Source organism: Pelodiscus sinensis, chromosome 5 (genome assembly GCF_052426305.1).
Source record: "Pelodiscus sinensis isolate ZL-2025 chromosome 5, ASM5242630v1, whole genome shotgun sequence".
Lineage (NCBI taxonomy): Eukaryota > Metazoa > Chordata > Testudines > Trionychidae > Pelodiscus > Pelodiscus sinensis.
This window is the reverse complement of record NC_143056.1, coordinates 60114888-60140070: the sequence shown is the minus strand read 5'-3', so window position 1 is coordinate 60140070 and position 25183 is coordinate 60114888. Positions and strand designations below refer to the sequence as shown.

At 42.9% G+C, this 25183-nt stretch overlaps 1 long non-coding RNA gene across 1 annotated transcript in view; it reads left to right on the top strand.

The window, feature by feature from the left end:
- LOC106732083 (uncharacterized) overlaps positions 1–25183 on the top strand; it is a 469210-nt gene that overhangs the window by 331025 nt on the left and 113002 nt on the right. Inside the window, exon 9 of the long non-coding RNA XR_016349643.1 lies at positions 1025–3458. This is a non-coding gene — a long non-coding RNA (uncharacterized LOC106732083). The remainder of the gene's footprint in view (positions 1–1024; positions 3459–25183) is intronic.

The window sequence follows — 25183 nt, the reverse complement described above, 5'->3', positions numbered from 1 at the left end:
CTCCAGTTGCTGTAACAGAACCAAGCACAATTTAAAAGAACTTCAGCTGGTCATAAAGGGACAGACATAGGGAGAGCTTGGGCGTTTGGATCTGTGTCACTCCCAGGTGACAAGATCCGTTGGGGCACCTTTTCAGCCTTTCCTAGGCTGCCCGCTGCGAAGGAACCCCTGTGTTCTAGCAGCTAAAATCTAAGGTGTAATAAGCTCTTCCTATATAACGGGGCGTCTGTTGGCCTGCTGGCCACCCTCTGCGACGGGACCCCGGTCCTAGCAGTAAAAACACGGACGTTAAACCTTTTCTCAGAAACATACATACACACACACACACTGCCCTAACCGTCGGCTAACAAGAAGCTGGATAAATTCATGGAGGTTAGGTCCATAAAAGGCTATTAGTCAGGGGATAAAATGGTGTCCTTGGCTTCTGTTTGTCAGAGGCTGGAGAGGGATGGCAGGAGACAAATTGCTTGATCATTGTCTTTGGTCAACCCTCTCTGGGGTACCTGATGCTGGCCACTGTCGGTAGACAGGATACTGGGCTAGATGGACCTTTGGTCTGACCCAGTACGGCCGTTCTTACGTTCTTTTTATGTTCTCCCCATAAAACAACCCATTTGAAAAAGTGAGATTTTTGTGAAACACACTGAATTTGTTTTGGGATTTGTTTGCTTTCTTTAACATAATAAATAGCAACCGTGTTTTGGGTTATTTTCATGTTTCCTTGCTGTATGTCTAAGTATTAATGAAATTTCTTTTTCATTACCAAATGATACTTTTATATTTCAAGAACCTCCCACTATTTTAGTCCCCAGAGCTCTGCAACCAGTCTTACTCAGAGGACATTCCAACCCTTTCACTACACAGCTGCAGTTGACAGATAGCCACCCACATGGGGCCTGAGCCAAAACATCATTTCCCTGGGCCTCTGGACAGTGTATTGGAGCATTGGTTATTATTGTGACATCCGCAAAGCTGCTAAAATATTTTTGGCTAGATAATGGATTCACTTATTTTGTGTTTACAGAGTAACACCACTGGATTCCATGGAGCTATTCTTGCTTTACCTCAGAATCCATCACAGATGTTTATTCATCATGTACCTTTGACCACCTCATCTGCACTCCACACCTGCACTCCGCTCACTAATCCATTTCAGCTGGAACTCATAATATTTGAAATCTTTGAGCATCCACCATTTAAAGGAAGAAAAGAGTGTGCGGGAGAAATCTACCAAAAATAATTTACTTCCTCTTCATACTCTTATATATGTAATTTCTCCCTGCCAAATACATTTCTCCAAGGCTCAAAAGAGGCAAATATTAGCCATGGACAATGAAAGATTTAAGGGCCTATATCTTGCAAACTATTATGGCTAGAAATTAGAAATTTATACCATTAAAACTAGGAATTCCCTCTTCCCCCACCTTTCCCAAGGATGTCCAGAGGGACTTGATTTTAGCCCTAATAAGTCAGACTTGGAAACTGTGATATTGTTATCCATGGAATAGCTATTTTAGGTCACATTTTTGAGGTTTCAAACATTGATTCATTATAATTTTTCTCATCTTCTTCCAAAGTTCTCTCTCTATATATAAATGCTGCAAACTTGTCTTTGAACTGGTAGAACTTTTAGCTACTGAGAGGGTAATCTTTCTATTGGAAGAGCAGGAGCAGCATTCTAGAGATCAATAGATAAAGACTCTGGAGGACCTATTTATATGGAAGAGCGGGAGATACCAGGAACATTTTGAATTTCTTTGGGCACTGGAGGAGCAGGCATTGAATAGACATTGATGAACCCATTCATGGAGTAAGTGGTACACCATAAGAATAGGAGCATTCTTTAATAGAGATGCTCACTGAACTGATGTTCATACAAGTCCGGGGTCAGCCTTCTAAGCCACTGAACCTGTCTGTGAACCACAATATATCCTCTTCTAGCAGCCTCCCATGGTGCTGCCTTGCTGCATGTTTTGCTTTCAATGACATCCTCTACGCCATACCCCATGAGTGACTGGGAGAAGACAATGGAGCCTACAGGACTTCTCTGAAAAGAAAAGTAAAGAAATTTAAGAAAGAGAAGAAAAGAATGGGTGCTGATTTTGATCAATCTGAGTGGTGGGAAAATGTGTCATTTTTTATTAAAAAGATCTGCCGCAAACACCCTGACTTACTCAGCATATAAAAAGTGAACTCTTTCTTTACTCCCCTCTCGATTGTAGGATTTCTTTCCCAATGGGACTGGCTCTTGTTTGTCTATGATTAAATATGCAAACTTTACCTATTAATTAAGTGACTCAGCTGTAAAAGCATCTATCTTGAAGGGTCTGCCAGTTAAGTGACATTTTACAGCTGTGCTGATGTTTTTGAATTCTGACTTCAAGTCCAATGTACAACAGACATTTGCTAAGATTCCTGCTGTGATGAATTTTTATGGCATCATTTACAGCCACAGACTGCAAATGAAAGAGCCCCCAAATCTCCCTGTAGGGTACTATGAACAGTCGCAAGTTATTTCTTATTTTTAAGGAAGATTATACAGAACTGCTAAGATTGTTTTCTCCTTATTCCAAACTAATAAAAGCTGAAGAGATTCCTTTAAACCAGGGTTTCTGAAAATGTTCCGTGGAATCACTTACAGAAACACATTAACTGGCTGCCCCAGTTTGTTTATTTGCTGGCACCGCAGCCTCGGAGCCTCGTGACTACCATTGACTCTGTTTCGCTCTTTGCAGCCAAGCGGAGCAGTGGGAGGTGGTAGCCCAGCCCATGCCACTTCCTGCAGCTCCCCTTGGCTGCAAAGGACGAAACTAGCAATTAACTTCCACTAATTCAAGTTATAAGGACAGGGGCATAGAATTGTAGAAGGAAAACTATTTGAATAAACCACATAGTTTGGATATTTTCAGCAAAATATTTTTTAAGTTACAGTGCAATTTTCAGCAGACCTGCTTTATGGCAGGAAGCTACTGTACATCCAAACAGAAGGCAGAGAAGGGAGATAAGTGACTGTGACAGGGTACGCCAACCCCACACTGGCAGTGAAGTAGTTAACCAGGCTTGCTGGGCTGAGAAGGCCCCTCCCCTGCGGCCCTGCTGGGCATGCTCCAGATGCAGGGTCAGTATAAAGGCCAGTGGAGCAGCTCAGTCAAGGCTGACCACTGAAGGGGAACGAGCTCCTGCCAGACCTGAGGAGCAACCACCTCTGCGGGATCAGTCGGAGCAGCCACACCAACTGGAGCTGCAGTCACTACTGGAGCTGCAGTCGCTGCCTGAGCTGCCACAGCTGCCTCCAGAGCCACTACACCGGCCGGAGCCACAGCCGCTGCAGCCACCCCTGCGGCCACCGCACCTGTCACAAGCTACCGCCACAGCTGCAACGCCAACTGCTACGACGCCAGCCACCACTGTCGCCAACACTGGGCCAAGTACAGCCACTGGCACATTCACCAGTCCAGGTATGAACGGGGCCAGCCAGTAGGCGAGGGTAGGAAGCAGCCCAGGGTACAGGGCAGGAGATCACCTGGAGAACTCGGCGTGCTTCGGGGACAACTCCCTGCCAAGCCAGTGGTGGAAGCCACCCACCGCTGATAGGGCCCTGGGCTGGGGCCCAGTGAAGAGGGGGGTCCCGGGCTCCCCTACCCTCCTACTCTGACACCCCCAAGAGGGGCGCCATTTGGAAATAATACAGTAATTCTAGGCCACATTAACCCCCAGACAGGGGGCTGTACAGACTCGGCTACTAAGCCATATTGACCTCCAGACAGGGGGCAGTACAGAGTCCGCCACTAGGCCGCATTTAACCCAGGGAGGGGGCAATACAGACTCGGGCACCAGGCCATAATTTCCCCTCCCAAACGGGCGTGTGACCCTGTGACACTGATCTTATATTGTCAGTGCTTTTTTTTTTTTTAATAGCAGCAACAAGCAATTTACCAATAAATATAAATATGTGGCAGACTAAAGAACTGTGGCCTGCATTCAAGTAACTAAACAAATGGGCTGGAATAAAGTTCAAGCAAGTAAAATCTGAAAAATAAAGTAAGCAGGAAAGTTAAGTTTAGAATCTAGAAACAGGAAGGGTGGGACATTCCTGCTAGCAGCTGGTCTATGAAAAGCTAAAGAATGAGAAAATTGATACAATTAATTCTTACTGTCAGCAAATGTTTACCATCTTACATTGATATAGCAAGTACCCCCCAAGGGTTCCTGAAGAATATTTTAAGCTCTCGCCAAAGTAATGTGCAAACTCTAGTAGAGAAGAGCCAAATCTCCAGATCCAAATACCCACACATTTGGGAAAGGTCATGTCTAGCAAATGGTTCCTCTCTCTGCAATAGGCTGAACTAATACACTGGATCTGAACTTAGGGAAGATCAAATCTAGATCCAGACCCAAACTTTGTGGCTCAGTCTGGTCTCTAATATACATCAATCACTTTATCCTCTGCTTATATTCAGCTTCCTTTAAGTTACATATTTTCTGCAGTAGCAGTTCACAAATGTGAGGTTTTGCAGACCTCATAAAATATTTTGGGTTTATGGACACTGATTCAGATATTTCCTCTTCTAATTTAAATTCTTGTTTCTTCTGAAAGTGATTGAGTGGTTTTAATGAAAGCCTATATTAAGCATTAGGCTTTGAGAATAGAAGAGTAGAAGTACATCCCCCAGAAGCTGCACAGGGACAACAGGATGTCATGCATATGAGCCAAATTTTGATTTCAATTAATCGGATGCTTCTTAATTGAAGAAAACTTCAATGCATAATGGGTCAGACCTGTGGTCCACCAAGTTCAGAACCCTGTTTCTGATAGTGGCCAAAATCAGATACTTCAGGAGAAAGTGCAAGGCAAATATAGGGGTAATCTGCCCACGAGAAATATCTCATCCTGAGTACTAACAGTGAGAGTTCACATGAAATTTGAGGTTTTATTTCCCTTCCAATATTTTCTGTTTGTTAGTATTTAACTCAGGATATTCTTGTTATCTACATAAAATATTTTTGAAGTTAAGTTCTTTTCCCAATGATTATCTTTTGGCAATGAGTTGCACAACCTAACTATATGTTATTTGAAATTTATCAATTTGAAATTTGTAATTTTCCAGTTTCAATTTCACTGACTCGCCACTAATTTTGCAATATCCTGTCTGTGATGGGGTACCAGTACTGCACATAGCCTTCCAGATAAAGCTATAGCATTAGTTTATGTGAACTTAAAAATGATTGGCCCTGTAGCACCTTAGGGTATGTCTACAAACTAGCGGGGGTAATGTAGTCATCCGCAGTTGCAAATGAAGCCCGGGATTTGAATTTCCCGGGCTTCATTTGCATGAAGCCAGCCAGCGCCATTTTTAAATGCCGGCTAGTTCGAACCCCGTGCCGCGAGGAGTTCCATGAGGAGTACAGCTAGTTTGGATTAGAAGCCTAATCGGAACGAGCTACTCCGTGCCGCGTGTAGTCGTGCGGCACAGGGGTCGAACTAGCTGGCATTTAAAAATGGCGCCGGCCGGCTTTATGCAAATGAAGCCCGGGAAATTCAAATCCCGGGCTTCATTTGCAACTGCGGATGACTACATTACCCCCGCTAGTTCGAACTAGTGGGGTAGTATAGACATACCCTTAGAAACTAACAAAAAATATATAGTATCATAAGCTTTCACGGGTACAACCCACTTCTTTAGATGAGTGGAGCCAGAGGGGCCCAGAAATCCCAAAATTTAAAGCAGAAAAAGAGCATTAGTTTATATGATGATAATACAATTGTTCCATATTAATCTACATTCCATTTTTTATTCATTCAAACATCACGTTTCCTTTTTTGACCACTGCTCCATGTTGAATATAGGTAATAATTGAGCTCTCTATAATAATACCTAGATCTCTTTCCTGAGAAGGTGCAGTTAAAATCTTGCAGAAGTTTGTGGGCCTACTATATCTATGTTTCCTTAGAATTTTAATCCCTTAACCCCTTCTCTGCTGCTTCTACACAATCTTTCATAAATGCTGCTAGTACCCAACTGTTATTTGTATTTTAGCTGAACTGTAGAGCCTATGACGTTTGACAGGATTCCAAAGTAGACAAAACAAGCTTACTCTTCTCTGTCAATGTGTATTTTTTTTTAATTCTTCTGTACATTATGTGTCAGGATACAGTCACCTGGGAATATAGAAATATTCAGAGTAATAGAGAGACAGAAGGCCAGATTGTAATCTCACATATACTTGCATTATACTGGTGTGACTTTATTTATTTCAGTGGAGTTATTCCCATGTTACAGTGGGATGAGTTCTGAAGCAGACAGATATTTAATTTGAAGAATTTAATTTGAACAATTTATTAAATAATTAGTTGTTGATATTAAGGCCATAGAAAATAAGTGTAGGCATAGATTCCCTGTTTCCTTGTTTCAGACCTTGATGTCCTTTATTAAATTCTTGCAAACTCCCGTGAAAGCAAGTGGAAGTTTTGCCTGAAAAAAGAGTGACCTTATCCTGTAGTGCATTCTGTTTTTCTGAGCAAGTATTGCCACAGTATAAGGTTAAATTCTTAGTTTCCAAAGTGGAAGGATATGCCATATAAGATGCGTTGAATAATAGAAATAGAAGTAAGATTTGCTCTTTCATTATATCCCTAAAGAAAAACTAGTCAGGCAAATGGTACTGGATTACACAGTGTTTGGGAATTGAACTGTAAGCACAAAAGGTTGCATGCCTCAATGTAAAAGCATGGTAAAGGAATCCTGACTGTGTGGATAAGATGCTTCCCTGATGAATAGTTAGCAGCTCTGGTTTGTGTTTAAATTCCTCCTTCACAACTCATGCATCTAAAAACTAAGTTGGGAAAGATTCAGTTTTATAACTAAGGGTATGTCTACACTGCCACCCTAGTTCGAACTAGGGTGGCTAATGTAGGCATTCGAAGTTGTAAATTAAGCCCGGGATTTAAATATCCTGGACTTCATTTGTATCTTGCCGGGCGCCGCCACTTTTAAATCCCCCTTAGTGCAGACTCCTGAAGTTACTATATAATAATAACTACTTTATATGCCTTGTCCCTCTTAGGAAATTGCATTCAAAATCTTGAAATACTAATGTCTATGGATATTTAGCAAAATATGATGACAGATGTTGTACTATACAGGCAGTCCCCGGGTTACGTACAAGATAGGGACTGTAGGTTTGTTCTTAAGTTGAATTTGTATGTAAGTCAGAACTGGTACATATTGTAGGGGAAACTCTAGCCAAACATTTCTCCAGAGCTCAGTTTTATTCTCCCACACCTCACTTCCCTCAGTCCTTTATTCTCAAGCTGAGGTGTCTGCTGAGAAAAGCCGCTCCGCGTCTCCTTGGTTTGCTGCGGGGGGGAGCTAGCTTCGCGTCTCCCTGGTCTGCTGGGGGGAAGCAGCTAGTGCGGGGTTGCTTCACCCCGTTTGTAAGTAGGGATCCGATGTAAGTCGGATCCATGTAACCCGGGGACTGCCTGTACTTCACAGGCACATCTGCATTTTAATAATATTCCAATGTTAACTTTAAGGGAGTTTAAAAATCAGTAAATGAAAATGAAGAAGCCTTTTATACTGTGGAAGAATTATTTATTAACTCTTCCCCATTCTATTAATACAGAGAAAATATCCTGGCATCCTCATAGATGGATAGATAGATCATTTTATTGTTTTAATGGTATAGTCAATGACATTTCAGTCATTAAGCACCTACTAACTAATCACCAATTCCTATCATTCTTTTCACAGTGAATTCAGAAATCTTTTCTACAGTAGAGTCCCTATCAGCCGACCTAAACATGGTCGGATTACCGAATATTTTGGATGATACGGACTCTACTGTAGAGAGCAACGGAACAGCTGATGCCGCTCCTGTGGGGACGAAGTGTCCCTGGCAGAGCAGCATCAGCAGTTCCGTTGCTCTCTAGGAGCAGCTGCTGCCGCTCCTGCCGTGACACTTCCAGGCAGGAGCAGCAGCAGCTGTTCCCTTGATCTCTAGTAGAAGCTGCTGCCGGGACGCTTCCAGGCAGGAGCAGCAGCAGCTTCTCCTAGAGAGCTAGGGAACAGCTGATGCCACTCTCTGCAGGGACGAAGCGTCCCCAGCAGAGCAGCAGCAGCTGTTCCATTGCTCTCTAGGGGTATGTCTACACTACAAAGTTAATTCAAACTAACGGATGTTAGTTCAAATTAACTTTGATAGGCGCTACAGAAGCGCTCCGCTAGTTCGAACTTAATTCGAACTAGCGGAGCGCTTAGTTCGAACTAGGTAAACCTCATTCTACGAGGACTAAGCCTAGTTCGAACTTACTAGTTCGAATTAAGGGGTGTGTAGCCCCTTAATTCGAACTAGTGGGAGGCTAGCCCTCCCCAGCTTTCCCTGGTGGCCACTCTGGCCAACACCAGGGAAACTCGTATGCCCCCCTCCCGGCCCCCTTAAAGGGCCACGGGCTGGCTACGGTGCCCGTGCCAGGTGCAAGCCTGCCAGCACCCAGCCAGCAGACCCTGCACCTGGCACGGATCGAGCCACCCACCCGATGCCCCCCAGCCCTCCCCCTCTTCCCGGGACCAGGCTGGCGGCTCCCGGGAGCTTGCCCGGGACCGCAAGAGGCGGGCACCTGCCTTGTCTAGTGCGGACATCGTGGACCTCATCCACAACCTCCGCACTAGGCACGGGAAAGTGGCCGTTTAGGGCAGGAGAGCTGCCAGCCTGGCCACCCAGGGGCAGGTGTGAATGAAAATCAAGGTGGTCCACTGAGACCCCCGACCCTGAGCCCTGAGCTTAGAATGGCCATACTGGGTCAGACCAAAGGTCCATCTAGCCCAGTAGCCTGTCTTCCGACAGTGGCCAACCCTAGGGACCCTGAAGGGGATGGACCGAAGACAGTGACCAAGCCATTTGTCTCGTGCCATCCCTCTCCAGCCTTCCACAAACCTTGGGCAGGGACACCACTCCTACCCCCTGGCTAATACCACTCCATGGACCCAATCTCCATGACTTTATCTCACTTCTCTTTAAACTCTGTTCTAGTTCTAGCCTTCACAGCCTCCTGCAGCAAGGAGTTCCACGGGTTGACTCTTTGCTTTGTGAAGAACAACTTTCTGTTACTACTTTGAAGCCTGCTACCCATTCCTTTCCTTTGGTGTCCTCTAGTCCTTCTATTATGGGAACCAATGAAGAACTTTTCTGTATGCACCCTCTCCACCCCACTCATGCTTTTATAGACCTCTATCATATCCCCCCTCAGTCTCCTCTTTTCTAAACTGAAAAGTCCCAGTCTCTTTAGCCTCTCTTCATATGGGACCTGTTCCCAACCCCTGATCATTTTAGTTGCCCTCCCCTCTCCTACCGTCTCTCTTCCCCTCTCCCACCTCCTTTTCCCAGTCTCCCCCAGTTTTGTTCAATAAAGAGAGATTCTATTTTTGAACACAATTGTCCTTTATTTTGTACATCAAGAAAAGGGGCTAGGGAGGGGTAAGTGGAAGGAGGTGAGGGAGGAATGGGGTACGAGCCCCCGATGGGGAGGACTGGGTTGGCTCTGCGGGCTTCTGGGGGTGAAACCTCTCCTGCAGCCCCCAATTACCTCCGCTCCCCAGATGGCAGCCTACGGCAAGTCCAGCCGGTCTGATGGCCGAGTGCTGTGATGTGCCCAGTGTGGGTACTCCGGGCAATCCAAGCCAGGACTGCTTTGCAAGCGGGGCACCTCTGAGAACTGTCTGTCCGGGGTGGGGGTTGGATCCCTTTAAGCACAGTCCTCGGCTAGCCTGAGACAGCAACTCCACGCTCTAAGTCCTCATCTGATGCCCTGCCGGCACTGCTTCTGGCCATCCTTAACCCCGATTCAGGGTCCACTCTGTGTGGACAAGCTAATTTGAATTAGCAAAACGCTAATTCGAACTAGTTTTTTAGGATGGATGCGTTAGTTTGAATCAGCTTAGTTCGAATTAACTAAGTTAGTTCGAATTAGTGCTGTAGTGTAGACATACCCTAGGAGATGCTGCTGCTGCTGAATAAAACTTTCAGTTCCAACAACAGCATATTCAGCAGACACAGGTGGGTGGGGAAGGTGCATCTTCTCCAGCTGGGGTAGGTTCAGGTTTGTATGCCCCCTGTGCTCTCCAGGCAGACTGAGGAATGGTGCAAACTGTGCACTTTTCTCTCACTCCCTGACAAAGCAGGCCAGCAGTGTTTCCATATGAATCAGGAGTGGAGAGCTGCATCCCCCTTTCTCTGCACTCACTAAAGGTCACCTGGATAAATCCTACATGTGAACAGACAGATACTGTCGACAAAGCGCGTCTAGACTGCATCCAGTTCTGTCGACAAAGCATCTTGCTTTGTCGACATGAGAGTGTAGACGCAAAGGACAGTGTAGATGCAATAACGCCTTCTGTTGACAGAACTCTGTTGACAAAAGGCGTTATTCCTCGTAGAATGAGGTTTACCGCCGTCAACAAAACTGCCGAGTTCTGTCGACATTATGTAGCCCACTCAGGGCTGGAGTAGTAGTTCCAGTTAGGGGGAGCACCCTCAGCCATCCCCTTTCATCTCACTGGTGATTCTGTCTCTTTTCTGTATGGTTTTATGCATCCCAGTATGAACTGGGAAGGGAGGAAGGTTCAGCCCTTCTCCGCTGCTGAACCCTTGCCTTGCTTTAAATTATGAGCAGAAGCTGAATACTTAATTTGGTGGTCCTATTTCTTACCATTTAGGACGATTTCTGTTTATGTGTCCCTTAATGAAAGGGGGTGGGGAAGCTTCTGACTCGCAGACTTTCTTTCGAATATATAGTAGATATACCCTAGATTTTGGGTAACTGGGAATAGCTTGCTTAAGTGAAGGAGTTGGTACATAATGATACCAGACAATTGCTAGAACCTGAACTGATATTAGACTTGATTTTTAGGACAGTCTCAAATTGGCTTTAGCAATAGGCAAAGTATATGATAATGAGCTAAAGGCATGAATTGTTAACCTATAGGGTAAGTGCACCCCAATATTATGAGGACAAGGGAGTTAGTTTTAGGCATGGATGGCTGGGCAGCTGAATGAATTTTCAAGCCCTATAACAGGCCTTGCCATCATTGACCCTTCAGCTCTCCGTTGTTCTGATCTACCACTACCTTTAGGTGTTGTGTCTGATGGTTCAGCCCCACATTTGGCATGCCAGGGACAGGGCAGTTCCTTTGTTTCTTACCACAAGACTCCCATGGAAGGGTGTTAGTCTAAATGAGCATGTGCAGGGGATGACACCAAAGAACTCTCTAATTCTGTGTTTTTTGCTATTTGTTTTTTCCTTTTGTTTACTGATTGTTTTAATAAAAGTGGCTGTTAGTTTTAATTCTGTGTTCCTTGGTTCTGGGACTAGAACCCTATTACCCTCAGCTTATTAACTTAGTAGCAAATGGCAATCAAGATAATGATTATTAACCATGAAAAAGAGTCAGGTTACTATGCAACATTGTTTATCAGCAAGACATAGTAGACACTCAATTATAAGAATACATTCAAATCTCCAGATGGCCCCACATCTCACAATTGCTCATGGCATTATAAATACAATCCTTAAAGATAACTTCATCTCAGTGGAGGGACAAATATTAAGTATTGTGGGTCAAGTTCTAAAATTCCCCTGCATGTGCCTAATTTTTTCCCCGCTGATAACAGATCCAATTGACTGACCATTATATTACCTTCATCTGTTAATCGGTTAATTAGCCACAGAAGAACTTAATTCACAAAAGCGTGTATTGGCATTTAAAATATACTTAATGACATCTCAACAAAGAAAAAGCACAAGATGTAAATTATAGAGACAAGATATGTGAGGTAACATCTACAGGATCAACCTCTGTTGGTGAAAGAAGACAAGCTTTCAAGCCACATCGAGCTCTTCTCAAGGCAGGGTATAAGTTAGCCCATCATGTATTTGTTCTGACAATGGATATTTTAAATTTTAATCTCACTTGCAGCTGAGTTTTACCACCATATCTACAAAAGAACTAAGCACTGGGAGCATCTAAATTTCTTCTTTATTACTCTGGTTAAAGTAGGGGCAAAGTTTTAAAAAAGTATTTAAAACTCTTATTAAATATCTATATACATAATTCATAAACATTGCCACTTTTCCTTTTCTGTTAACTCAGTACATGGTTTATAAATAAAATTTACTAGTTTTCATGAGGAATCAATCAGAAATATAGTAACAAAATGCATTTAATTGAAGCCATGTGAAACATGTCAGTTTCAAAGTGAAAACTGTATACATTAATTAAAACATTTTAAATCTTTAACTTAATATTTATTATTTTGAAAATATTCTAAATATTTTGTCATAATAAAATCTGGATTGTATAAACAAATATAATATCTTAGGTGAGGATAAGCTTTTTATCTTAGATACCTTGTGCTCCTCCATCTGTTTTTTGTATCCATTGTTCGTCCTTGTCTTACAGTTAGATTGTAGGATCAGGGGAAGGAACTGTCTCTTTTTTTGTATGTTTACACAGCATTTAGTGCAAAGGAATCCTGGTCTCTGACAGAGGCCTGTAGACAGAATAGCAATGCAAATATTAATGTTGTAATTAAGCAGGGAAAGGAATATTAAGGCAAATAATTTTTAATATTTCTTCTTGTGAAAGCTTTAACTTTTAACATGATTATAACTTATTTATTTATATAGTGCTAAAAGTCCCATTCTGCTCAGCACATATAACATGTATCAAGATATAACAAAGAGATGGTCCCTAAAATGAAAGACAACAGATGAATATAACAAGCAAGGAAAAAACAAGCTAACAATGAAACTATATCAATATGATAAGAAGTAGTTGAAGAACATTCATAGTATATTTTTAGTTTATATGGTTCATGTAGTGCATATTCTTAGTTAATGCAAAAAATGTAGACAAATTATGAGACGTTCAGGATTGAATTTAGGCCCATAAGAACACTGGACAGCTGCTTTTGTACTCTGAAAACACAAAGGTTCCTTGTCTGAAAGCTGTGTGGAAAAGTTAGGAATGAGTCCAAAACAGAGCATACCATCCAATATCCTAATTACAGTATTTTTCATTAAAATATATTGGAACCCATTCTTTTCAAAGTTTGCATGCTTTATCAAATGTTATCTAGATGCCAGAAACCCTAATCTAAACTAGAGCTGGTTGGAACATTTTAAATTAAATGGAATTTTGTGTAAAGATGCTGTTTTCTCAAAGCTCAAATACTTCATGGAGATGTGTCTGCTTCTATTAAGTTTGTCAGGAATGATTTCTGAGACTAGGGAGATGTAAAAACACTTTTATTCATTACAAAAGCACGTATTAAACATATAAAAATAGTTGTAAATAATATTAAATATGATACAATATAATTTACCCACAGGAAAGACTAAATAAACATAAATCTTCCCCAAGTAAATACTACACATGGATCACTGAGGCATCACCATGTTTAACCAATACATTATCAATGGATCAGGTTGACTAAAAGGAACCTATACTGCAAGTCAGTTTTATAAAAGGTGTAGTTAATTGCAGGTATACCACAATCATCATGCAGAATAACTCCACTACATCACACCGCTCTGTTTTCAGCACTCTGACCTTTTAGTATTTCAGAAGGTTTGGCCTGTCCCAATAAAAAATGGCCAGTCAGGAACCAGGCCATGGGAAAGCACTGTATCCATCCTACTCCCAAAATAAACAAGGAGCAGGAGAAAACAAGCTGCTATAAAGCTGCAAAAAAAAAAAAAAAAAGTCAGAGAGAGGGATCAAATGTGGACAGTTGAGGAAAAATGAAACACTGGATTTGAAGCCAAAGAAATACCTTGGGAGTAACACGGCACACAAAGCAACCTGGTGAATGATGGTGTGCCAGATCCACCACTTCAGGTTGCCCATGTCAAGGGAGAGGATGCTTGTAGCGCATCCTCCAAGCCAGGAACACAGAGTTACCCTCAGATAAAAGCATTCTCCAGGTGGTGTCAAGTAGATCAGTGATAGTAAAATAATGCCACAGAATTCATTGTTCTGTTTAAGGAATATCTACCAGGCAGACAGGGCCATCATTGGCACAGCTCTTCTATCACCAGCACATTGCAGTTCGCAATACAAACTTCAGTAGAAAAACACAGATATTTTTTGGATCTCCGCAGTGTCAACTCTCAAGACACGCACCAGGCAGCTAGAGACAGTGAATCTCCAAATGGGCCACAATTTTCCTTTCCAACCCACTGTCTTGCAGTTGGATGACACAAGCCTGAATCAGAGTTTTCTACACTCCACCTCCACCAAGTGCCCCAGAAGCTGGTACATCTCAGTAAAAATGAGATGATCAAACAGGGATGCAGGGATGCTTGTGCAGATTCTTCTTTTCTGAAGTTGCTTCTACATAAAACCTTTTCACAGCCCCAAAACTAAAACATTAGCCCGTCTTCCTAAGAGTCAAAATTGCTTGAACACTAAGAAAATAATTTGGAAGACCCTGGGTAACAGCAACACCAGCTGATGCCTGCTATAAACATATTATTCATAACCAATGGTTCCTCCAGCTTTATATCCACTACAGATGTTTCACTGCAGAAAGTCCTGTTCTGTTCTTATGGGAATGTGGCTGCAGGAGAATACAGCTGCAATCATTGAATAGTTTTCCTAGTATTCCTATTTTTTATTTTTTTTTGTTTAAGGTGAATATATAACAAGGAGAATCAATGAATGGAAGACAAGTGGGTAATATTTTGTAGACAAACATGCTAATACTGTGCCATCATCTGTCTCTGAAGTCAATAAAGGGTCAATATGGCGCATGACCATTTCCTGTTACTCAGATTGTTTATCATCTCTCCTAAGTTTTCGTTCTTGCAGCATCTTTACCAAATCATTAACAAAGGCAAGTGGTGAGACTGTGACATGAATGTTGTTTTGCTTATTGGCCTTTATGTCATCTGAGACATCAAAACAGTATTTAGGAGAAATTTGAAACATCCTGTCCTCACCCAGGGCACGACTACACTAGCCCCCTAGTTCGAACTAGGGAGGCTAATGTAGGCATTCAAAGTTGCAAATGAAGCCCGGGATTTAAATATCTTGGGATTTATTTGCATATTCCAATCCGGGTGCCATTTTTAAATCCCCTTAGTCCGAACTACCTGCCCACGGCTACACGCAGCAGTCAAACGTTAACTCGAACTAAGTCCTTAGTTCGAGTTAACTGTTAACTGTTACATCACATTCCACAAGGTGTAACAGTTAACTCGAACTAAGGACTTAGTTCGAGTTAACGTTTGACTGCTTCGTGTAGCAACGGGCAGTTAGTTCGGACTAAGGGGATTTAAAAATGGTGCCAGACCTGGAATATGCAAAGGAAGCCCGGGATATTTAAATCCCGAGCTTCATTTGTAACTTCAAATGCTTACATTAGCCTCCCAAGTTTGAACTAGAGGGCTGGTGTAGACATACCCCCAGGGATCTAGATAGTTTTTGCCACACCTCACAATTGTTACAAGATTTGCCCACTACTCTGGGGTATGCTCATTTATTAGGGTTACTCTTATGGGACCGGGGGGAGGTTAACAATTCTATCAGTGTGCTGCTTGTGCTTACTTGTGCTCTCATATGGAGCTGAATTCTCCCTGCTGCCAATTCTTCCTCCCACTGGAGCTCTCCTGCAGGAACTAGGTTCCTCAGGATGGGGTTCTTCCCACCTTAGCAACACACACAGACACTCACACCCACTAAGGGTATGTCTACACTAGCCTCCTGGTTCAAACTAAGGTGGCTAATGTAGGCATTCGAACTTGTAAATGAAGCCCGTGATTTAACTATCCCGGGCTTCATTTGCATGTTCCTGGTCGGGCACCATTTTTAAATATCCTTAGTTCAAACTGACTGCCCGTGGCTACAGGCGGCAGTCAGAAGTTAATCCGAACTAACTCCTTAGTTCAGATTATCTGTTACTCCTCTTGCAATGAGGTATAACAGTTAATCCGAACTAAGAACTTAGTTCGGATTAATTTCTGACTGCCGCGTGTAGCCGTGGGCAATCAGTTCGAACTAAGGGGATTTAAAAATGGCACCCGACCGGGAACATGCAAATGAAGCCCGGGATATTTAAATCCTGGGCTTTATTTGCAAGTTCGAATGCCTACATTAGCCACCCTAGTTCGAACTAGGGGGCTAGTGTAGACATACCCTAACAGAGCACGCCTGAAGGGGCTGGGTAATCAGCACTCACAAGCTGACCCTTCATATGTCTCTGGATTCAGCAGGCTGGGTTTAACAGCAATGCCGCACTGCACCCTCATGAGCCTTTGGACTCAGTGGGCTGGATTAAACAGCACTTCATTTCTTCATTTGAATGTTCCTATGAACATTTTATCTTTAATCTCTATGTCCCACCAGCTGTGGGCATCCAGTGCTACCATGCTATTTTTCAGATTCAAATTACTTTGCAATAGTATGCCAATTTATCAGAGATTGTAGCCACAGTTGTATAGGCAGCTAAATCTTGTGCTGTCTTACCTACTTCAGAAATAGACTAGTTTATCATCTTTATTAATCTTTTTTATAAGTTAAAATATCATTTCCATAAATCAAGACCCAAATACTCCTCTTTAATCTGATCTGTCTTTCTGAAGTCAATAGTGTTCCAATGCTCAAACACACATTTTGCATTTATAGATTTGCAGAATGGATAATAGAACTGCAGTGCTGATCATAGAAGGGAACTGTAATTATAAATCCTACATGTGAACATTTTACATAATACTTTGATCGGCATAATTATATCTTGCAAGTGAATTTATTCCTAGAGATGGCCACAATTTTCATAAAATCTTTTATTTGGATTAAACTCTGCATTCAGTTCTACTACAAAACTGGGAGGTCAAGCCAGGATCATGGAAGTGTTTTCTGTAAATCTTTAACGTTTGCTTCAGCTCAATGTCAAATCAGTCCTGCTGTATTTTGACTGATCCTAGGCTGATTTCTGGTTTCAGATGTGTATTCAAAGCTTGCTGGTTATGAAAAGGTTCCCTATGAAGATTTCAGTAATTCTGAACCTAAAATGCAAAGGATCAAACCTGTACAAAGTAAAATAGAAGTTATAAGATTCTCATGATGCCCTGAAAACTCAAACCACCATATAAAACTTTAATAATTCCATCTTTTTTTCTTTTTCCAAATGTTTTTTTTAAACAATGTGGACTGTATATTAAGTTCCTAGAAAAGGAACATACATACATAAAAAAATGTGTCTTTGGAAGGCAGGGAAGGCATGTGAAGGGGTGTTCACCGCACATCTGCCCAGAAAGGGTTAATGTAGGGTATGAAGAAGGCTAATTCACTTGACTGTCCACAGCTGAGGGGAATCAGGTAGCTAAGCAATCCGCTGACAGGATGAGGGAGCCAGCTCAGTTGAATAGTTGGAGCTGGTCTGGATTTCTAAAGACAGGAAATTAGCTGCAAAGGGGACTGCTGGGAAGCCTGCAGTCACTCCTTGGAAGAAAGGAGGAGTGTTTAGAACAGAGGTGGCAGTAATTTTTTATGGTGGGTGCCCCCCAAGATTTTGGTGAATGGTCATGAGCTGCACTTTTCTATGGAGAGGGTTCAGTGTCTGGATGAAGGTTGGGTGCAGAACGAAGCTTAGGTTAGGGATTTGGGGTGCAGGAGAGGGTGTGGGGTCTGAGAGGGAGGGAGGAAGGAGGGGGTTGTGACCTGGGGCAGAGGACTGGGGTGCAGGAGAGCATTCTGGCCTGAGGGAAGGGTATAGGAGGGAGTGCAGGGTCTGAGAGGGAATTGGACCTTGGACTGGGACAGGGTACTGGATGTTTGGGTGGTGGTGAGCTAGGGCAGGGAGTTGGGGTGCAGGACGGGGTGACGTGCTAGAGGCAAGCTCTGTCTAGGAGGTGCTTAGCTAGGCAGTTCTCAGCCAGTAGCTCAGCAGGAGCCTCAGGCAGGTTCACTGCCTACCAGAAACCCTAGAGTGCTCAAAGTGGCTGGCTTTTCCATGTGGCTATCTAAGCTGCCCTGCCCAGGCTCACCTTCTCTCTCATATACACACACATCACACAGCACAATTCACCTGCCATTTCAAATTTCAGAAAGTCTTACTGGGCTCTTTGTTCCCAAAGACAAAGATCAGGCCTCTTGGGTACAGTGAATGGAAACAATATGAGATCAGAGTCATATATCCATAAATACTATGTAATGGCATTTTATTTAAAACTTAGCTTGTTAACAATTTTATATCACATTCCAGGCTCAGATTTACACTGTATTCCAGGCTTACTTTCTTGAGGACCCGGATACAGTGAAGTTCAGCCCAAATTTTATATATATAGTCTCAGTCCTAGTGGACGTTTGTTACTTTGAAATACAGTATTTCTTCCTGTATTACACTCATTAGGGCCTGATTCCATAAATCCTTAGTAATGTGACAGGAGTGGATGGCATGGGATGGCACACATGTTTAATGTCTAGAAGTAGGACTTGCTGATCAATCCTGTAGTTTCTATATCTCATAGGCCTATTGCAGTTTGGCCTCTAATCCTGCAGTTTTATTCAATTACATTCTATGAACAACAAATATGTAATAACCAGGAGGTGATAGACATGTTTTTTCCAACTCTTTGGGAAGATTACATTACTCACAAGTGGTTCTGCCAAAGAATAGCATGCCGTTCTTTTCTAACAATAATAATTATTTATTTTATCTTGAATGTGTTCCATACAACCCTTGGCCAAAGCACTCAGCATACTGTCTAACTGCATAATGACAAAACATAATACAAACTAAATATAATAAATAATAAATACAGACTTTTAAAATTCAAAAGTGAGACGCAAAGAAAGAGCTTGATGCAAGAAGCAGCCTTGGAAGGGATAGTGGTAAAGAAAATAAATAGAGGGCCAACACTGATGGCAACAGAAAAATATCTTGAGATGAAAAACTCTTAATGTGTTTTTTTTTCAAAATGGAGAGAGATTAATAGAGATGGATACTAGGTTGGAAAGCAAGTGCCACACTCTAGCATCTGCAGGAAAAAGGGTGATTGCCTCTCAGCCTAAAGCACAACTCTGGGAATCTTACAAATCAGCCGTGTTAGAATGTAGGAACCCCTCTGAAATAGATCCAAGGAGGAGAAATTAAAATATTAGCCTGGATTCTCACATATTCTCATGCTTTGTGCACATCAACCATTCTCAAAGAGTATGTCAGGACTCCAGAGTGGGTCCCATCCCAATTTTAATGGGGCTGCCAAGACTGGCTTAGACTTGCTGGGGCCCAGAGTTGAAGTCTGAGTTCCATTGCTCAGGGCCAAAGCTGAAACCAAAAGGGGCTCATTTTACAGGCCCCCTCGCCTGAGGTTAGCCCCCCCAGACCTGGAGTGGAGGAATAGTGGAGGGCTTAGGCTTTATGCATTATGGTGGCTCAAATAGTGGGAAGACTGTGTACCTCATGGAAGATGCAATCCAGCTATGGAGCCTAAACCACTGATGGAAATGGGGGCATTAGACACCCCATGTATAACGTCCATTGGGCTCAGGCAGGTTGGATCATGTTGACATGACTCATCATATTTTGTTTTGATTCTCCTGATTGAAATTTGAAAATTTTTAAATTTTGTACAAACTCTATTTTCTGCTGAGATTTTTTTTTACCAATGAACTCAATTATTTTGTTTTTAATTTTTCTCCATTAATAATCAGAGGTTGTGGGTGTTTTTTGTTTGTTTTTGTTTTTGGTTTGGTTTCGTTTGGGGTGGGTTTTTTCGCACTAGAAGCTTTTCATTTAAAAGTATTCTTTTAATGAAATACAAGTTTTCAGGAAAAATTGTTGGCACTACTGAAATTTTTCACTTTCCACAATACTTTTTACCAAAATTATCTTTGGTATGATCAATATTTTAATGTAAAATTGAGGTTTCCCTAAAGAAAATATTTAAAAATTATTTTCTTGAATATTTTGGTTTTAAATGTGATCCATTTTGAACCATATAAAATGGAAGGAACTTTATATTTTTGTGTAATTACCGTATATTCTGGCGTACAAGACGACTTTTGATGTTAAAAAACATCCCCCAAAAATCGGGGGTCGTCTTGTACGCCGGGAATACATCCCAGGCGCGCCTGGGATGCCCCGCCGCCGGCTTCCCCCGAGGCTTTGCAAAGCCGCAGAGGGGCTCCGGTGGCGGGGCATCCCAGGCGCGCCCCGAGGCTTTGCAAAGCCGCGGAGGGGCTCGGGCGGGGGGGCATCCCCCGAGGCTTTGCAAAGCTGCTGCGGCTTTGCTCCCGGTGCCTCTGGTCTGCTGGGGACCGTCTCCAGTAGACCAGGGACACCGGGAGCAAAGGAGGCGGAGGGGCGCTGGGGTATAAGATGAAACTCTATCTTTTAATTAAAAAATTAGGGGGTCGTCTTATACGCCCAGTCGCCCTATACGCCGGAAAATACAGTATATGGGATTAGTTTCATGGTTCATAGTAGGCACCAGTAATGATGTAATCTATGGAAGTCTTGATAAAAGAAGAAATAAAAGCAGATGGACTGTGTCAAGCTGATACGCATAAAGGAGTTGTCTAGGTTGAGCATATTTATGGATCTTCTTCCTTTCTTTCTTCCAAAGCTTCGGATTGTGTAGTGAGGTATTTTTGTTCCATGAGGTTGCTGTCTTGGCACTCACACCACAACTATGGAGTCACAGACTTTCATCATCCATTTCAGGGAAGCTTGGGTTCTGGAGCACAAGATAAATCACCAGGGAAAAATCACCGGTTCATCAACACGCTGCAAACCAACTAATCCAACGTTATCCAGTGAGCTACAGAGCTGGATAGTTATGATGAGTGTATCTCTTAGGATTTGCGGGAATGAAGGAGGAGGAATGATACTATTTCCTGTCAAATAAGCCAACCCGACCTCTGAGAACAATTAGAAGTTATTTTCACCTCCGAGTTGTTGTCTGAACGCTGCTGTGAGTCATATTATTTCTTCGTTATCTTAACAGAAATATAAAGAATGCTCCCCTTTTACTGACTTCCCCTCTTCATAAAAAATATGCAATAGAAGCATAGTGTACTCACAAATAGCCTTTTAATGAGAGAGAAGTGTGGTTGTGTAAGCTTATAGATTTTATTAAAATGCGCTTAAAGGTGCATTCTCTTTGTTGAATCAAATCAGGCAGTGATTCCTGTCTGAGGATTGTTTATATGTCCCAAAGCATCCATAACTCACTGGGTTCAGCCATCTACAAGTGTTTAATTACAGACTGTCTGTTTCATGTAACTAGTGCTTGCCAGCAGTCTTTTGGCAGAATATAGAATGAACTTTCTGAAGAAAAACTCAGCAGCAGCAGCAGCAATGGGGAAAACACTATCTCCGGGGTTCTTTATATGTTTCCAGTTACCAGATCCAGCAGAATTAATATTTACAGGACAAAAGCATGTTAGGAACTGTGGAAATTTTTAACTGAAATATAGAACATATTTTCCACTTCCATATCTAGTAATGCAACACAAGGGCATGGAGTAACACAGAAAGAGGAGAAAGAATAATTGGTGCAAGAAAAGAATCTTTCTTTATGCTTTTTGAAAGATTAACACAAAGCATCGACTTACTGAGAAAGCAAAGGGCTCATACTTTACAGTCACAAGACTCAAAGTAGAAAGTCCTGTGTATCCCACATTAGAAGCTCAAGCTTGTCTGGAAAATGGAGATTTTTCACGCAATTGTTTAAATTGAACTCATCTATAGAAAATTTTGCCATGTAGGTGAAAAAAAATGAGAAGCAAAGTTTTTGTTTTTGTTTTTTTAACTGAAAAATGAAAACACGTGGTTGAAAACTTTCAACACATATTTGGAAAAAGCCACTGTTGTGCATTATAGGATTTGTAGTTTGGACACCACATCCTCCCCCATTTTCAATTATAGGGTTCCCAGATCAGACTACGTCATAAGACCATAAAAATGGTCAGACCAAAGGTCCATCTAGCTCAGTATTCTGTCTTCTGAGAATGGCCAATGCCAGATGCCCCAGAGGGAATGAATAAAACAGGTGATTCATCTTCTGTCACCCATTCCCAGCTTCTGAAAAACAGAGGCTAGAGACACCATCCCTGCCCATCCTGGTTAATAACCATTGATGGATCTATTCTCCATTAATTTATATAGTTCTTTTTGGAATGCTGATATAGTCTTGGCCTTCACAACGTCCTCTGAAAAGGAGTTCCACAGGTTGATTTGTGAAGAAGTACTTCCTTTTGTTTGTTTTAAACCTGTTACCTATTAAATTAATTTGATGACCCCTAGTTATTTTATTATGAGTAAATACCACTTCTTTATGTACTTTCTCCACACCAGTCATGATTTTATAGACCTCTATCATATCTCCCTTAGCCATCTGTTTTCCAAGCTGAAAATGTCTAGGCTTATTAAACTCTCCTCAGATGAGATATTCCTAATCATTTGTGTTGCCCTTTTCTAAACCTTTTTCAATTCCTATATATTTTTTTAAATGAGGTGACCACATCTGCACACAGTGTTCAAGATGTTGGTGTACCATGGATTCATATAGAGGCAATAAGATCTTCTCTGTCTAATTCGCTATCCACTATTTTATAATTGTAAGCATTCTGTTGATTTTTTTTAACTGTTGCTGCACATGGAGTGGATATTTTCAGAGACCTATCCGCTATGACTCCTAGATCCCTCTCTTGAGTGGCAACAGATCATCTAGTCCCCGTCATTTAATACATATAGTTGGGATTATGTTTTCCAACATACATTAATTTGCATTTATCAGCACTGAATTTTGTGAGTATCAATTGCATGCTCAATATTCAAAAAACATTGTTAAGGGAACATTTTCTACAAGCCCTATCCTAGACCCTTAAGTTCAACATTTCTTTACCATTACCATGGACTTCTGGATGTTGCATTCCAACTCCCCAGCATGACCGCTGTCTGAAATGATGTTCTTGCTTTTAGATTTGACCTTACTGATGTCACTAAATGAAAGCTCCTACAAATATGTTGACAGGAATTAAATCTACCAAAATAAATGGGAGTTTATTTTAAGTGTAAGTGATGCTGCCTTATCTCTATCAGGAAGAGGGAGCACAAAACTGGCATTTACAAAGACAGAGACTGAAAGAGGAAGTGTGTTATTTCAATGTCTGGTATCTTTAATTGAAGGCTGGACTAGAAAATTTGACATGCTTTAAGTGGAAGGTTTGTTTGAAGGCTAAGGAGAGGAAGTTTGACAAAGCTATAACCACAAAGTTAATTGTCATAAATAAGGACATCAGGATATCTACTATTTCAATCATTTCCCCCTTCAACATATGGAATTTGGTCTCCCCGCTAGCCTCCCTATATACATTTCAAACGTCAGGATCCAGGCTTCTCAATGGCCACAAATAGAATCCAAATGTGCAATTAAGATAAAGGCCCATTGTGCTGAGGAGTAAAGCCCCTTACTGCCCCCAGAGGAATCTAAAGAAAACACAGACTGCTGGAGCTCTGAGGTGCCTAATAACATAGGGTATGTCTACACTACAAAGTTAGTTCGAACTAACAGACGTTAGTTCAAACTAACTTTCATAGGCGCTACACTAGGCGCTCCATTAGTTCGAATGTAATTCGAACTAACGGAGCGCTTAGTTCGAACTAGGAAAACCTCATTCCACGAGGATTAAGCCTAGTTCGAACTAGCTAGTTCGAATTAAGGGGTGTGTAGCCCCTTAATTCGAACTAGTGGGAGGCTAGCCCTCCCCAGGTTTCCCTAGTGGCCACTCTGGCCAACACCAGGGAAACCCGTATGCCCCCCTCCCGGTCCTGGACCCCTTAAAGGGCCACGGGCTGGCTACGGTGCCCGTGCCAGGTGCAAGCCTGCCAGCACCCAGCCAGCAGACCCTGCTCCTGGCACGGATCGAGCCAGCCACCCGATGCCCCCCAGCCCTCCCCCTCTTCCCGGGACCAGGCTGGCGGCTCCTGGGAGCTTGCCCGGGACCGCAAGAGGTGGGCACCCGCCTGGTCTAGTGCGGAGATCGTGGACCTCGTCCACGATCTCCGCACTAGGCACAGGAAAGTGGCCGGCTAGGGCAGGAGAGCTGCCAGCCTGGCCACCCAGGAGCACGTGTGCAAGAGAATTAAGGGGGTCCACTGAGACCCCAGACCTTGAGCTCAGAATGGCCGTACTGGGTCAGACCAAAGGTCCATCTAGCCCAGTAGCCTATCTTCCGACAGCGGCCAACCCTAGCGACCCTGGAGGGGATGGACTGAAGACAGTGACCAAGCCATTTGTCTCGAGCCATCCCTCTCCAGCCTTCCATAAACCTTGGGCAGGGACACCACTCCTACCCCCTGGCTAATAGCACTCCATGGACCCAACCTCCATCACTTGATCTCACTTCCCTTTAAACTCTGTTCTAGTTCTAGCCTTCACAGCCTCCTGCAGCAAGGAGTTCCACAAGTTGACTCTTTGCTTTGTGAAGAACAACTTTCTGTTACTACTTTGAAGCCTGCTACCCATTCCTTTCCTTTGGTGTCCTCTAGTCCTTCTTTATGGGAACTAATGAAGAACTTTTCTGTATGCACCCTCTCCACCCCACTCCTGCTTTTAGAGACCTCTATTCTGTCCCCCCTCCGTCTCCTCTTTTCTAAGCTGAAAAGTCCCAGTCTCTTTAGCCTCTCTTCATATGGGACCTGTTCCAAACCCCTCATCATTGTAGTTGCCCTCCCCTCTCCCACCCCCTCTCCCGCCTCCTTTTCCCAGTCTCCTCCAGTTTTGTTCAATAAGGAGAGATTCTATTTTTGAACACAATTGTCCTTTATTTTGTACATCAGGAAGGGGGGCTAGGGAAGGGTAAGTGGAAGGAGGTGAGGGAGGAATGGGGTACGAGCCCCCGATGGGGAGGACTGGGCTGGCTCTGCAGGTTTCTGGGGGTGGAACCTCTCTTGCAGCCCCCAATTGCCCACTCTCCCCAGATGGCAGCCTGCGGCAAGTCCAGCCGGTCTGATGGCCGAGTGCTGTGATATGCCCAGTGTGGGTACTCCGGGCAATCCAAGCCAGGAGTGCTTTGCAAGCGGGGCACCCCTGAGAACTGTCTGTCCGGGGTGGGGGTCGGGTCCCTTTAAGCACAGCCCTCGGCTAGCCTGAGACAGCAGCTCCACGCTGTAA